General features: G+C 42.5%; 1 protein-coding gene across 8 annotated transcripts in view; it reads left to right on the forward strand.

Moving 5' to 3' along the window:
• INPP4A (inositol polyphosphate-4-phosphatase type I A) overlaps positions 1–12834 on the forward strand; it is a 169900-nt gene that overhangs the window by 34510 nt on the left and 122556 nt on the right. The window lies entirely within an intron of this gene.

Genomic DNA, 12834 nt, shown 5'->3' on the forward strand with positions numbered 1-12834 from the left:
TTAGTTTAAGCAGACTGTGATTGTCTATTGTTGTGACTTAGATGAAGATCAGATCACATTTTATGACCAATGTGTGCAGAAATCAATATCATTGCAAAGGGTTCACATACTTTTTCTTGCAACTGTATATAGCGCTACTATATTTCTCAGTGCTTTACAGACATCAGCATCATGCTGCCCCCAATAGGGGTTAAAAATTTAAGGTCCTCTAATCAACCTGCACTGCACAATCTGAGAAGTGGTGCGGCCATCTTGGATTCAGAAAAGGAGCCTGTAAATCAGTGGATCTGCAGCTGACAAGATGAAAAGCAGGACACCTCAGTTAATAGGAATTGTTTTTTTTTAACTGGAGGATCACTTTAATGGGGTTGTCTTTGGACATAGTGATATGCCTCCAATGTCTAATAGGTGCGGTCCCACCTCTAGGACCCACACAAATCATTAGAACAGAGCCCACTCTCAGCTATTTTCACTTTGTGGGCTCCATTCTAAGAATAGATGCACGTCCCAGAGGTGCTAGTGGATTCCAGTGGCGATTTGTCAGAAACTGGCATGCAGATAAGTGTTTTTCCAGTGAGCCTGTATATCCTACAGTTTTCAAACCAGCACCTGGATCTGCATTCATTTGTAATTCGATGTAATTACAAAACGTAGTATAGCCACTGAGTTATTGAATAAAATGTATCTGTATAGCCTGCTGTTTGTTTTTTTTCTTTTATTATTTCTTTGTCCAACTTACTGAGATGGCCGCACATGCTCAGTTTCATCCTTTAACTGCCCCCTGAGCTGTGATAGGGAGAGCTGAGACACGCCCCCTGAGCTGTGATAGGGAGAGCATGGACACACCTCCTGAGCTGTGATAGGGAGAGCATGAACACACCTCCTGAGCTGTGATAGGGAGAGCTGAGACACGCCCCCTGAGCTGTGATAGGGAGAGCTGAGACAGGCCCCCTGAGCTGTGATAGGGAGAGCATGGACACACCTCCTGAGCTGTGATAGGGAGAGCATGGACACGCCCCCTAAGCTGTGATAGGGAGAGCATGGACACACCTCCTGAGCTGTGATAGGGAGATATGAGATACGCCCCCTGAGCTGTGATAGGGAGAGATGAGACACGCCCCCTGAGCTGCAGCAGAATGGACACACCCCCTGATCTGTCAGCTTGATATAAATCTAGTAGAGAAATTAATGAGATCTGGACCCATGTGAGGTACAGGGCTGTTTCTAGCATTTGTAGACATGTACTGTATGATGTCTGATTTTCTTTTTTTACACTAATCGTGGTGACAGCTTTTAGGGACAGTCACCTCAGGTATGGAAAATTTTTTAATTTTTTTTTGCTTCAAATGATATTTATAGTAGGATTAACAAGAAAGAAGGGGCTGGATGTAGAGAATGGGGCAGATTTAGAGTACGACTGCATGGTGCCTTCGAGTACCACGCGGCCGTATGAGCTGCAGCAGGCTCCAATTAAGAATTAGGACCACAGTGTTTAGTCCCTCTGCATTGTTAATGGTCATGCAGCATTACAAGCCGAAGCACTCATCGCAACCATGGAACGGCCGCGTCAAATTTATCTGCTGGGCATACTCAATGAATTAGGGTAGAGACTCGCACACCACGCAGCCCGGTGCCTGAATGAATGAATCGCCCTCAATTTTCTGTAAATAGGACGAACATGATAGAAAACGAGAAGAATTTTCTTTTGTCTCTTTCATTTAGGATCTTGCGGTCCGCAAAACACAGATACCGGCGGAATGTCCTGCCCTCCGTAGAAAAGTCCTATCCTTGTCCGTAGTGCATACAAGAATAGAACATGATCCCTTAGGGGGCATTCACATGACCATATGTATTTTGTGGTTTGCAAAAAATATGGATGCTGCCCATGTAATGTGCGTGTTGGATCCATTTTTTGTAGACGCATTGTAGCAATGCCTATTCTTGTCCACAAAAGGGACAGGAATAGGACATGTTCTATACTTTTTGTGGGACTGTGGAACGGACATACGGATGCACGGTGCGCATTTTTTCGTCCCCCATAGAAATAAATGTTTCTATGGAAATCCATGAAAAAATACATATCGGATAACGTGGTCATGTGAATAGGGCCTTATACTAAGTGCGGGCACTGTTGTCCTCTCAGGTATAAATCTCTACGTTCTGCAGCAGTACACAGTTGCTTCTAGACATGGGGTTACCAGGTGGTACTTCTGTCATTTGTCTACAGGCGCTTGCTTCATAGCAAGGCAAAGGTTAATAGGTTCTCAACAGTAACGTACAAGACACTGTTGGCAATTCAAATTCTTTGTGTGCTTGGAAAGGCATGGCTTCAGTCGGGGAGTGTGCGTGTCAGTGAAATGACGAGCAGTGTGACCCAACATGACATCCGTGCTTTGTAGCACATTGCTGGATTCAGTGCCAGAGCCACGAGCTGTGATCCTGTAGGATAAAGTAGAGAATATACGACTACACTGAAAATAAACAGTGAAAACGATCGTAGTGAAATCATCACTTGGGCGTTAATTCACATCACATACCTTTTTGCAGTATTTTCTGTGCTATAACGTGTTCCCTTATGTTCCATAATTCATATAATTTTTTTACTGTATTTTCTGTGCCGTAACATGTTCCTTTTTTAACCATAATTCATATACCTTGTTACTGCATTCTCTGTGCCATAGCGTGTTCCCTTATGTTCCAGCAATAGGTTAGTACAGTAAGCCCTTCTTTCATTCGGATCAATGATTTGCGGACCGCAAAACGGATACGGTCGTGTGCATGATGCCTTATACTTCCAATAGGTTTATGATCCACACCTGGTTTTTACTTTATGAGCTGCACTAGAAAACCTGAATGTGGAAACGCAGCCTAAGGGCTCATGCAAACGGTCGTTTCCGTATTGCGGCCTGCAAACAGCGTGTCCGCAATATGCGGGCATTGGCCGTGTGCACCGCGCTTCACGGATGCAGACCCGTTCGCTTCAATGGGTCTGCAATCCAGAAGGTCGGTGAGGAGCGGAGGGACGGAACCCCGCGGAAGCACTACTTCCGTGGGGTTTCTGTCCGTGACTCCGCACTGCAAAAAACATTCTGTTTGTTTGCGGTGCAGATGGATCATTGACCCATTCAAGTTGAATTAGTCTGGATCTGTTTGCGGCAGCCGCACGGATGGTGCATTTGGGACCTCAAATTCCGGCCCCCAATGCATGGAACGGCCAAACAACTGCTGTGTGAATGAGCCCTAAGGGTAGGTTTACACAGAGTTTTTTGGAGGCAGATTTTTCTGCTGGTTTTTCAGCCAAAGCCAGAAGTGTATTCGAAAGGAATGTCCTTCCTGATGGATCTTCTTCTGACTTGGCTGAAAAATCTGCAGGAAAATTTGCCTCAAAGGGTATGTTCATTTCACACGCAGTTTTTTTTTCTACTTGGATTTTGGCGCAGATTCTGTACCCAAAAACTGCACTAAAAACTCTTGCAATTCCTCTTCATTTAATTCAATGGGGAAACCACTTCATAATTCACATCACACTTTTTTTTACGTAGTGGTTGAAAGAACCACATAGCGGTAAAAATGACATGCCTATTGTTTATGATGGCACAATTAAAAAAAAAACCATCAGGTTCTGTATCAGGTTATTTCCAGCACAGAAAAAACTTTGTTTGAACATACCCTGAACCTTCTCAATAAAACTCGGTTTGAATCTACCCTGAGGCCAGGTTTACACGTGGGTTTTTAAAAAGCATCAAAAACGCATGCCTTTTTACTGCTATTGGATTTTTGTTTACAGGGGAAACATATTAAAGGCTATGGGCACCATAAGAGGGCGTTATTTTATTATTGCATTCTACTAATTTTAGCCAAAAAATAATTTTCTTCATTTGGTCTTTATTATAGATTTCCAGCAGTTTTTGTACTACGGGGGTTAACAGTATCTGCAGACTGTCAGTTTCTATTTAGTACAGTCCTGTCATCCAGCATAGCTGTCTGCTCAGTCTGTAGCCCTGTTCTTTGAACTGATGACAGCTCATAAATACTCCATTATAGTTCAGTTCTTGTCACACTAAGAATATGGCTTAAATAATTGTTAAATAAATGTTTATGACCCTCAGGTAATTACAGATAAGGGTTTAACATGAGTCGTCAGATGACGGGATTCAATGTAAACAAAGAACTCTGCTGCTCTGCAAATACATTGATTACACTGTTATACTGGGAAAGTGGCCAATTGAAAAAATTTGTCCAAAATACGGTAAGTAAAATGCAATACTAAAAAAAATTCCCCCGAAGGTGACCATAGCCTTTAAACCAATGTGGTAACTCTCTATAGAGTTTTCTACAAGTGAAACACATTGATTTAGCGTGTTTCACCTGTAAACCTAAACCTAATCTTGATAAAAACACATGGATTTTTGCAATGCGTTTATTTAAAAAGCAGCACAAGAGCAACATTGTAAAGCCAGGCCTAACATGGATATATCCAGATAAGGCTACTTTCACACTTGCGTTGTTCTTTTCCGGCATAGAGTTCCGTCACAGGGGCTCTATACCGGAAAAGAACTGATCAGGCATATCCCCATGCATTCTGAATGGAGAGTAATCCGTTCAGTTTGCATCAGGATGTCTTCAGTTCAGTCGTTTTGACTGATCAGGCAAAAGAGAAAACCGCAGCATGCTACGGTTTTCTCTCCGGCGAAAAAACGGAAGACTTGCCTGAACGCCGGATCCGTCATTTTTTCCCATAGGAATGAATTAGCGCCGGATCCGGCATTCAGAATACCGGAATGCCGGATCCGTCGTTCCGCCATGCGCAGATCGGTAAAAATGTGAAAAAATGTACAAGACGGATCCGTCGGTCCGCATGACAAGCGGAGAGACGGATCCGTCCTTGCAATGCATTTGTGAGACGGATCCGCACCCGGATCCGTCTCACAAATGCTTTCAGTCAGCGGCAGATCGGCGGATCCGGCGGGCAGTTCCGACTACGTAAACTGCCCGCCGGATCACACTGCCGCAAGTGTGAAAGTAGCCTAAGTAGAAATAGTTTTTGCATATTATAAGTAAATGTCTTACTTAGCATTTAACTGTTTGAGCTGTGTTTATTCTTGTACTTTCTCAGACAAATTGCTCAATTTCAAGTTAAATTTAAAGTGAACCTGTCACCGCTCCTGACACGCCTGTTTTATTAGCTTCATGCATTCCCATGTAATAACAATTCCGGAGCCTCTATTCTTATGGCTGTATTTTGTGCCATTCCTTTATTATTACTGCTAGAAGTTATGAATGAATTGCTAGCAGTCTGCAGTAAGGGTACAGAGGGGCGGTACCCAGCTGGGGGTGTGTCCCTGTGCAGACTGACTCTTTTCAGACTGTGCAGGGACATTGTCAGTCTGTGCAGGTACACCCCCCCCCCCAACTGGTTACACCCCTCTGTACCCTTACTGCAAACTGCTAGCAATTCATTCATAACTTCTAGCAGAAATAATAAAGGAAAGGCACAACATAGAGCCATAAGAATAGAGGCTCCAGAATTGTTATTACATGGGGAATGCATGAAGCTATTAAAACAGGCATGTCGGGAGTGGTGAAAGGTCCTCTTTTATTCTGTCTAGCAGCCTTTGTAGTGTGAAATGAGGTTACGTAGATGCATTTTTTTCCTACCTGTTTAACCCACTCAGGCGGGCTACATAGATGTAGCCACGCAATTCACAAAAGCCCGACACACAGCATAAATTAGATTTTTCAAAGTTTTGCCCTCTTTTTGTGAATCTCATGTGACAAGACAAATCTTTTCCTAGCTGAAATATTACATTCCCAGCAGGTTTGTATCTCTTTGCAGAAAATTGAAATGCTTAGTGAAAATTATTTTTTCCCTTCCTATCCTAACGGGAATATTGGTTACGCTAAATTTATAAATACATTGTATAATATAGGTTTATGTAGGTGCGTAGTGTGCATATTACTGAAGCCTTTCATCCCATTGTAATTATTCAGTAGTACTCTTTCAGCTCTTTTATGTTGTAGGGATGGTGGGCAGAAAGTAATTTTAGCAGGAAGCTCCTTTTTTTCTGTATTAGGCTACTTTCACACTAGCGTTTTTACTGGATCCGGCAGGGTTCCGTTACTGATAATACTACTGTCTGCATCCGTTATGAACGGATCCTGTTGTATTATCTTTAACATACCCAAAACGGATCCGTCATGAACTACATTGAAAGTCAACGGGGGACATATCCGTTTTCTATTGTGTCAGAGAAAACGGATCCCTCCCCATTGACTTGCATTGTGGGTCATGATGGATCTGTCTTGCTCCGCATCCCAGGACGGATAGCAAACCGCAGCATGCTGCTGTTTGCTCTACGGTATGAGAACGGAACAGAATACATTTTGGAGCATTCCGTTCTGTTCAGTTACGTTTTGTCCCCATTGACAATGGATGGGGACAAAACTGAAGCGTATTTTTCCGGTATTGAGACCCTATGACGGATCTCAATACTGGAAAATATTAATGCTAGTGTGAAAGTAGCCTAAGAATACCTTGGTGTTTCTGGCCATGTAGCCGAGATGAGATTTAGAAGTTCACTTAAAAGGGTTGTCTCATCTGTGACAACCCATTGTCTGATAGGTGAGGGTCCCACCGCTGGGACCGGCACCTATCTCCTGAATGGAGCCCCGAAAGTGGTGTGCCCTCCATTCATTTCTATGGGGCCACCGAAAATAGCCAAGCACTAACCCATAGAAATAAATGGGAGCAGTGGCCGATCATGTGCGGTGCGCTCCATTTACTTCTATGGGGAGAGTGCTTGGTAGTGGCCGGACCAGAGTCCTCCAGCCACCACTTTGGCCTGATCTGTTCTCGATACAGGTGCAGGTCTCAGCGGTGGGACCTGCACCTAGCTATATGCCCCATTGTCTCAGATGAGACAACCTCTTTACAGGGGTTTTCTGGGAGTTTGATATTGATGGTCTATCCTTAGGATAGGTCATCAATATCTGTTTGTTGAAACAGTAATAAATTCTGAGGGCACTCAACTAACTGTAGTTGCATGGAAACAAATTCAGTTTGGTATCTAAAATAACATTTCATTTATTGACACAGAAAATGTATATAATAAAAAATAAAAAAAAATGCAAAGAATATATAATTAATACACTATAGAGTGAAATGAATTTTACTGATTTAGAGAGAGCTAGTTTTAGTTAGATCCCGATATGTACAGTATCCATATTAGTAATTTGAAATATCATGATCGTAGCAATAAAAATTTATGTGTATGACCACTTCATATATAAATCAATATACCATGGTTGTCTCATTCATAAATACCATAATACACATTTCATAATTGGCAAAATTCACAGTTGTCAATGATTGATATAATAAAAATTATGATAAATTGCAGATCTGTGAAGTGTGGATATTGGTTACAAAATCTCATAGCTCCATATATATTCTTGGCAACTTTGTATGACCTGAATTAATGTCGGAATAACAGTGATCTTTCAATAGGAATGATAGATGGTAATCTCATGTCCGGTTTTAGATAGTACTATAGGGATATTGTCCTTATTTAAGTCAATTGATAAGTCCCCCAAAAATAAAATAATACTTGACTAATTCTTAAAAAATAGATTCAAAAGTTATATATATTTCATCATAACAGGCCTCATTGCAAATGAGAACTGACGTCAGTATATTGGTTGTTATGTCAGAATATCCTTATGGGGTTAATTAGTGAGACTTCATATTGTATATAATGTAATTACGTTTCCACATATATCAGGTGCGGCCTGGCTGTGCGATGTTGTTACAGCGCTGCTGTTTGCAATGCCTCGGCGTCCCACGTTTCGGGAAATGGCCGATGTTAATTAGCCCTCTTGCTGTAGGAAGGATTAGAATGGATCCAAACTTGTCGTCTCCTCTGTCCTCCTAGGTTGGCAATTTTAGGTATGCTGATGGCCCCAGATGGATTTCTTTGTTTTATGCCGCCAAAAAGTTCACAGTTAAGTTGTAAAAGTTCGTCAAACGCGTTTCGGATTTACATACTCCTTCCTCAACCACTGAGGAAGGAGTATGTAACTCCGAAATGCGTTTAGTGAACTTTTAAAACTTAACGGTATGTATAGTGGCTGTGCTTGGTATTGCAGCCCTTTCAAATAAGTCATGTGACATCACAGCTAATTGGCGGGTGTGACGCACCCCCATCGATAGGGACAGGGCAACAGTATTTGAACTAAAGTATTTGCCGAAAGTGGACCTATCACATTTCCTGGCATGTCTGATGTAGTAAATCATTCTTTCCTCATACAATAACCATCCTACACACCGACATAATCCAGTCAGTGCTGCCAGAGCCCAACTGTGTAGGGAAACAAAAAGGAAGAGAGGAATGGTAACACCCAGTTATCAATTTATTATAAATTTGAAACATTTCTTGGAGGAATAACGATGGAACTGTGTAGAAACCACAGACTTAAAATAAAATGGCTAGAAAAGTTATTTTCTGGGGAATCTAGGCATTTACTAAAACAGACAAGTCAAGAGTGATGGTGGGTCCTGTTTAGGCTAATTTCGACTAAATCCTGACCCATTCATTTCAGCGGGTCATTGCACATGAGCATTATCACTGATCATCTCTGCCTTCAGGACAAATTGCAGCATGTTCTATATTGTCAATTTTTCACACAACCCTTGTCCCTTGGGGCTTGTGTGAAAAACGGAAGCCATCCAGATACAGTGCGTTTTTCACTGATGGTTGCTAGGAGATGTTCAGTGTTAGGCCGAGCGGTCCGTGGTACCTCGGCCTGGATTCCTGCTGAGAGCAGGAGCGCACGGCATCATTGGTTGCTATGACGCCGTGCGCTTCATGCCGCCGCTGCACTACAGTAATACACTCGTATGATCTATACGAGTGTATTACTGTAGTGCAGCGGAGGCATGAAGCACACTGCGTCATAGCAACTAATGACGCCGTGCGCTCCTGCTCTCAGCAGGAGTCCAGGCCGAGTTACCACGGACCGCTCACGGCCACGTGCATTTGGCCTTATACTTCAGTTTTCCTTCATGCGCATGAAAAAAATGTAAAATGGATACAATCCTGATGGAAACAACTGAAACGGTGAACATAATCAAAACTGGTTGAACTAGCATGCAAAACCATCAGTTTTTTACTAAACAGACCCTGACACATTCTGTATCTCTCGTGTGATAGAGGCTTTAAAGAACAACAAGTAGACACCCCCCTCCTCCCAAATGAGAAAAGGATTCTGGTGTTGGCACCCAGGCCGCGTCTTTTGTTCCATGTAATGGCCTGAATAACATCTCCAACATTATGTATTGGTGGATAAACACATGGCAGACTTGTAGAAATTTCTGTGACTGTCCCTTCCAGTGATGGAGGCCTCGTTCACATTTCCGTGTCAGTGACACGTCCATGAAAAAAAGCGTACATGTTTCATGAGTGAAGTTATCCGTGGTTGGTCCGTGTGTCTGTTTTTACTATCCATGTGTCATCCGTAATTCACTGACGTTGCTCAGCTGAAAATGAATTTCCAAAGAATCTAACATTAGTCTTCAGTGAAAAACTGACACAACACGGATGTGTGTCAGCGATTTTCACGGACCCATAGACTTCAATGGGCGTGCTTGGTCCGCATCACGTCTACGTGTCTCCGTGATTTTTTTTTTACTGACCCACGGTCAGTAAAAAAATACTGAAATGTAAACAGATACATTTAAATCAATGGGTACTTGTGCTAACTGTGTAAAATGCCGACAGCACACGTGAGTGAAAAACGGAAATGTGGACGAGGCCTGAGGCTGGCAGAAATCCATGGACACACTGCAGAAACAACCCCATTTGGAAATTTCTGGGGCAGATCTGCTGCATGTGCCACCGTCTTTGGCACTCCTCTCCAGTGTCTGAATGCTTACTAGTATCTGAAAAGGAAATCAGCGCAGAGGACCTTGAACACAGCACATATGCAAATGAGGGACTCTGAGTTCATTTAAAGAGGACCTTTCACTGATTATTACACTATGAACTAACTATACAGACATGTAGAGCGGCGCCCGGGGATCTCACTGCACTTACTATTATCCCGGGCGCCGCTCCGTTCTCCCGCTATGCCCTCCGGTATCTTCGCTCACTAAGTTATAGTAGGCGGAGATTCCAGTCACTAAGTTATGGTAGGCGGAGTCTGGCCTTGTTCTGCTCTAGCGCTGGCCAATCGCAGCGCAGAGCTCACAGCCAGCGCTACAGAAGAACAAGGGCAGACTCCGCCTACCATAACTTAGTGAACGGAGATACCGGAGGGTATAGCGGGAGAACGGAGCAGCGCCCAGGGATAATAGTAAGTGCAGTGAGATCCCCGGGCGCCGCTCTACATGTCTGTATAGTTAGTTCATAGTGTAATAATCGGTGAAAGGTCCTCTTTAAGGCTACTTTCACACTGGCGTTTCTGGGCCCAAAACGGATCAGTTTTGCCCCAATGCATTCTGAATGGAAAAGGATCCGCTCAGAATGCATCAGTTTGGCTCCGTTCCGCCTCCATTCCGCTCTGGAGGCTGCTTGCAGCGTTTTGGTGTCCGTCTGACTATGCAGAGCCAAACGGATCCGTCCTGACTCACAATGTAAGGCAATGGGGACGAATCCGTTTTCACTGAAAACGGACCCGTTCCCCATTGACTTTCAGTGTAAGTCAGGACGGATCCGTTTTGACTTAGACGTTTTTTCTAAAGAATAATGCAAACGGATCCGTTCTGAACGGATACAAACTTTTGCATTATCGGTGCGGATCCGTCTGTGCAGATACTAGACGGATCGGCACCGAACGCAGGTGTTAAAGTAGCCTAAATTGCATTCTTTTCTTGCACTGAAAATTCCTGTATCTTTACTGAGATGACCCTCATGATTATGTATAAAAAGTCCTCTAGACGAAACATAAAGACATAATTTTGGGCACATTAGAAGCCTATGGGCACATTACAGTTCATGGCTTTGGTGAATGTATATACAGTATGTTTATCCATTTATACGTTTAGCTTATGTATGAACAGAAGTCATGTTGTGGCACAAAACCACAATGTGTTCACTGAACTACAACGCGTTCAGAAAGTCTTATTTTAAATTTTTTTATTTTACACTCTTATATAGCTCTGCTATATTCTGCAGCGCTTGACAGACATTAGCATCAAGTTGTCCCATTCACAACCTTTCACTTGTTTTACATTTTATGTTGCGGCCATGTACTAAGATGACAAAAATCAATAATGAGAGTGAAAACCATTTTAAAAACCTAACCTTTTACATAAGGATTCCGACCCTTTTCTGTGACACTTGAATATTAGCTCTAGGGTCTCCCATTTCTTTTCATTATCTTTGAGATGTTTCTACACCTTGACTGGAGTCCGCCGGTGGTATATTCAGTTGACTGTACATGATTTGTAAAGACACACCCTTATCTATATAAGGCCTCTTGCACACGACCGTATGGCTTTTTCAGTATTTTGTGGTCCGCAAAAAACGGATCCGCAAAAAATACGTCTGACGTTTTTTGCGGAATGGAACAGCTGGCCCCTGATAGAACAGTACTATCCCTGTCCGTTATGCGGACAATAATAGGACATGTTCTTTTTTTGAACGGAAACTGAAGGCATACGGAGTGCCTTCCGTTTTTTTTGCGGATCTGTTGAAATGAATGTTTCCGTATACGGAACGCAAAGAACAGAACGTAAACAGAAAAAAAAACGCGTTTGTGTGCAAGAGGCCTAAGGTTGTTGAAAATGCATATCAGGGCAAAAGACTTAAAAATGGATGTCCACTGACGTTCCCTATCCAATCTGACAGAACCTTAGACGATCTGTAGAGAAGAATGACCTAAAACTCCAGATTCAGGTGTGTAAACCTTGTGGCATCATACCCAAGAAGACTGGAGGCTGTAATCGCTGCCAAAGGTGCTTCCACTAAGTACTCAGGAAAGGGTCAGTGCAGTATTTTACTTTTTCCTGTTCAATAAATTAGTAAAGATTTCTAACTTTCTGTTTTCACTTTCTTATTATGGGGTATTGAGTGCAGAATGATGGGGGGAAATTTGATTATTATTTTTATTTATTTTTTATTTTAGAAAAGGGTCGCAATAGAGGAAAATGTAAAAAAAGGTGAAACAGTCTAAAGACTATAAGATTGCATTGTAAATACTGAAAATGTTGTCTGAATATGTGTAGGAATTGTAACTTTTATATAATCTTAAAAAAACTGCTAATTGTATATGTGGTGTATTGCTTCTAGGGGAGAATACCCCGTAATACGATGTTGTACAGAGACCCAGTGTTTATGGCTTCATGTGCCACTCTGCCCCCAGGTGCAATACAAGCTTACATGTATTTTTGTTAGAGGTCATTTAGCCCCGGTTGGCAAATGTGCCACAGCATGTATGGGTATTGTTATAACCGGGATCTCCCAGTCAGCTAGTCTATAGTATGCAGAGGCACAGGTCTCGTGTCTCTGCCTTGGTTACATAAGGCAGGCATTTCTACAGTGCTGCTTCCAGGATGGTGATCATTCCCGAGTGATTTCAAGCATAATTACATATGTGTTGAGGGACTTTGTGCCCATTGCTAAAGGACTAAAAATAGTCCAAACAACTGGCAGAGCATTAGTTCAGAGGCAATGGCATCCACTACTGTTAATCGAGAATTACAGCATAAGCCAGATTGATTTTCTGCAACTCCTGTTTACAGATAGTTACAGTTGCAGGAAAAGTGAACCTCCTTGAATTGGATTTCTGCATTGATTACTAGTAAATTGTGGTCTGACCTTTATCTAAGTCACATTT

This window comes from Bufo bufo, chromosome 3 (assembly GCF_905171765.1).
Source record: "Bufo bufo chromosome 3, aBufBuf1.1, whole genome shotgun sequence".
NCBI classification, from domain to species: Eukaryota; Metazoa; Chordata; class Amphibia; order Anura; family Bufonidae; genus Bufo; species Bufo bufo.